Source organism: Hippocampus comes, unplaced genomic scaffold (assembly GCF_001891065.2).
Source record: "Hippocampus comes isolate QL1 unplaced genomic scaffold, H_comes_QL1_v1.1 scaffold295, whole genome shotgun sequence".
NCBI classification, from domain to species: domain Eukaryota; kingdom Metazoa; phylum Chordata; class Actinopteri; order Syngnathiformes; family Syngnathidae; genus Hippocampus; species Hippocampus comes.
The window spans coordinates 819,038-823,358 of record NW_017804848.1 but is presented as its reverse complement, the minus strand read 5'-3'; positions in this window follow the sequence as shown (position 1 = coordinate 823,358).

Here is a 4,321-nt window from a genome sequence, read left to right as displayed (position 1 = left end):
ACAAATGCATGCTACGCTCATGCCGGAGCTCCAACAAGTCTTCGGGGCGAATCGTGAATGAAATTGAAAATGTCAAAGAAGTCACCCGTCAGTGCCGCGTTATGCATTGCGCTCATGCTAACTGCCAATGCTAACATGAGCCGCGATCGATGAAGCGGTCCTCGATTCCCGGTACGGAGGGATCAAAGTCAAAAATGCGAAGTCAAGTCCTGCTCATGCGACCACGCTAATAAAAATGCTAAGCTTGGAATCGAATGTATGTTTTGAACGGCATTCTGACATGGCGCATTAGCGCTCTGCTACGTCCGCACGTGAACGGCACAAAGCGAGGCGAAAGGCAAACCTTCGACGAATTGCTCCCGAAAGCACTTGAAGGCATCAAACAAGCACGTCCGCGTTGGCTCCTCGCTGGATTTTACCATTAGCATGCTGCTAGCTCTTACGGCTAATTGCTAACATCGGGCGTGACAAGAGTGTTGAGTGTGCTATGATGTGTGTGTGTGTGTGTGTGTGTGTGTGTGTGTGTGTGTGCGTGCGTGCGTGCGTGTGTGTGTGTGTGTGTGTGTGTGTGTGTGTGTGTGTGTGTGTGTGTGTGTGCTTGAAGAATGTGTTCATGCCTTGTGACTGACCTGACATGCATAAACAAACTACACACTCATTCATGAAGTGCATGCCACATGATGCCACAACACAAGTTCTCAAATGTGTGTGTGTGTGTGTGTGTGTGTGTGTGTGTGCTCTTATCACCTTTGCATCAAACACACCTCAAGGCGATCTCTCTCTCTCTCTCTCTCACACACACACACGTACGTCCGCGCAAAGAAGAAAAGCCCAGATGGCCTCCCAATCATGTCTCCTGCCAAACAGATGGACCTGCAAGCATTCATTCAACACTGCACGCACGCGCGCGCCCGCACGCGCACACGCAAATACACACAGCGTAGCGGTCGCCCAATCACAGCGCCGTCGGCGCGCACAAACAAGCACACGCGGACACAGACACACAGTGGCCGGGATCCAGTCTCAGCGCCCTCGTCGCGCGCGCGTGCGTGCGTGCGTGCGCCACGCAAAGTCTGATTAGCAGATCAGCATCAATATTGATGAGGGCCATTTTATGAGCGTACGTGGTTTCGCACCCGCGCTTCGATGGGGGCGGCCGCGAAGCCGCTCGTCCTCGCGGCGGCGCCTCCTCGGTGCCGACGTCAAACAAACGCCACTTAAGAAGTCGCCCGGTTCGCCGCGCCGACGTGTCGGGCTCGTCCGGCTTTGAGCCGTTGAGGCTTTGCTGTGACAACACGCGCACGTTTCCCGTAATCCGTCGGCCCGCGCCCGCGCCCGCACCCCCACGCGCGCACACACGCCATCCGTCCGTCTGTGTGTGTGTGTGTGTGTGTGTGTGTGTGTGTGAGCGCGTGCGTGTGTGTAATTGCAGTGCGTTGAAAGATGAGAGTGTTCACTTTCAGGCAGGCCGACACTGGATCGCGGGGCCCGGGTTCAAAGGTCACCATCCATCCTTCAAGTGTACCTGCCGAGCGCGTTGATGTCGTCGGCTCTGACTAAACGCTGGAGGACATTCTTTCATTCCTTGACTTCACACGCCTTTGTTTTTTTTTTTTTGTTTGGGGGGGTGGTGGGAACTCGCTTATCCTCAGCCCCCCCTGCCTGCATTTGGCTCCGCCCACCGAGTCCCCGGGGCCGTGCGATCGGTGAGCTGGGCGCAGATTAAAATGTCGCAGGAGAAAAGACGCGTTAAGAAACACACGTTAGGACTTAAGAGGATTAGGAGTCGCGCCGGCTCCTTGGACGCTCTCCGCTCGCGGCGAGTGGACAAGTTCAACGCAAGCATCTGCTAACACGCTCAAATGCGAGCGAGTCGTCCGCGTAACTCATCGACCGACCCGAGCAGATTCTGACAGTTCCACGGAGGGGCGATGGCGCGGCAAGAGACGAGCGGTCAGGCGAGCGGACGAGTTAGCGGCGATGCTAGCATCAGGCCTTAGCGGCGAGGCGAGAGGTGACAGGTTGGGCTAGCGGCCAGGCTAGTAGCCAAACCGGAAATGGGGCTGGCAGCAAGACTGAGTGCGCGCGTGATTTAGCATTTGGTATTATTAGCATGTTAGCAAAGTTTGCAAGCAAGTCAGCTCAGTCTTTGTTTCTCCACGAACGGTGTTTGTGTGCTTGGCGCGTTGGAGCGTTAGCGAGGTAATAGCGTGTTAGCGGAGCATTCGTTGATCGGCGCGCCTGCGGCGGCACACCGAGAGGCCAAACAAAAGCGGAGCTCCGACTAATCTCTCCGGCGCTAATTAGCCTGACGACGCAGCGACAACAAACTAAGTTGACTTCCTGCAAGGGTCACCCGGGGTCAGGGGTCACAGGTCGATGGCTTTCTTCTCCGCCGTCGTCCGAGATCGGACCTCCTCAAAGGAACGTCGCGGCCCGCTCGGCGAGCGACCGCTCGTTAACGTCGGTCTCGAGGGGGGGGGCGAAGTCGGACGGCAAGTCAGCTGACCGCTCGCGATGTCACCACGGCGACGCGCCCCCCCTCGGAAACTCAACACAGCGGCTTTCTTTTTCTTTTGGGTTCTTTCTTTTTTTGCTCCTGATTTATCCTAATCGATCGTTTTGGACATTTGGAGGCTGATTTTGCTGGCTTTGTCGTGTTGAGTTTTCCATCTTTTTGGTCTTTCGTGCTTTCGTCGGCTCGTTTTATTTTGGGTTTCCCAGCCGCAGGTCGCTTTGTCGTCGTCGTTTGCTATTTGCGCGTTTCCACTTGCTCTTTTCTTTTCCTCAGCCGCCCACTAATTTCCCCGTGGTCGGTCTTTGTCCGCCGCGCGGCTCGATGTCCGCCGGCCGCCGTTCGTTCGTGTTTGTTGTCGGTCCCCCCCCCCGTTGTTGTTTCCCGGCAAGGCGGCGCGGCCGTCGACACCGCCGCCGTCCGCTTCCCGGGTGTCGCCTTTCGCCGCGTTGCCACGCCGGCGTCTGATTGGATCACGCAGATCGAGTGTCAGCGCCAAGGAGCCAATTAGCCGGCGAGAGCGACCCGGCGCTGGCCGCCCTCGCCCGCATCTGTCCGCGTATTAGCTGGCCGCCATTAAAAATGAATGCGGGCCTTTTCGAGGGGATGAACGAGGGGGCAAATATTGTTATTGATCCAAAGTTCTTAGACGTAAGAGGATCTCGGCAGCTTCCAAACATCCATCAGCGCGAACACGACACCTGGGTTTGGGGAGGGGGGGGTGCTGTTGTCGCAGCGACAAGAACGTTGAGTGCAGTTATGAAAATGAAGTGAGCCTAATTGATTGGCTTGGTTACGTTTTTATTCCTGCGTATTGATTGGCCGCCCACGACAACAACAACAACAACATGGCCGCCGGCAGGCCAACAAGACGGAAAACATCAAACGGGGACAAGCGGCGCAACCGAGGACAAGGAAAAGCGGCGCAACCGAGGAAAAGTGGAGGAAAAAAAAAAAAAAAAAAAAAGACGACGTCCACTTTTTTTGAGGGGGTGCTCTGAGCTTATTTATGTCATTTTCATATTTATTTTATTTTGTGGGGGGTTGTCGGTGAAGTGGTGTTTATTTATTTTTTTTATCTCGCTTCTTTTACTTTGTTGATCATTGTCTCGGTTTTGCTTTTTTTTGCGGGGGGGGGCCAATATTAGTTGTAGATGACTTTTGGTGTTGCGCTTTTGTTTTTGTTCATGTTTTTGGTCCGTCTCTATTGTCAAGCTGGTTTTTTGTTTTTGGACCATTTGTTGACCATCAAATGAATTCAATCAACACTCGAATGGCACTTGACGAAGGGTCAACAAAAGGGAACCGTTTCCATCTCCACATCAACTGACCTCCTCGTCTTCTTGGTTGGCGTGCGCGTGCGCGCGCGCGCGTGCGTGCGCGTGCGTGCACGTGCGTGCGTGTGCGTTTGCTTCCAGGTTAGGGTTACATCCTCCTGGCCACACTCATCATCTCGCCATGCTGTCAGCCAATAGTCGCGAGTTTGATGTTGTTCTTTGATGCTTTGAGTGTTTCTGCGCTCGATGCAAATCTCATCGGGGTCCGCGCGCGCCCGGACGCATTAGAGCTTCTGGAAGGAAGCGGGGAGGAAGAGTAAATTTGGCGTCGGGTTTCAGACGATTGCAATTGTTGGAAAATTGGATCCAAAGTGTGCAAAGTGACTGGCACAACAAGTTCATTTCACCCGCGCGCGTTCCTCTCGATGGAGCGTGTGCACGTGGGCCGTACCTTCATGCGTTTTCGTGTACACGCTACAGATGTGCTGTCACATCAGCTGGTGTGTGTGTGTGTGTGTGTGTGTGTGTG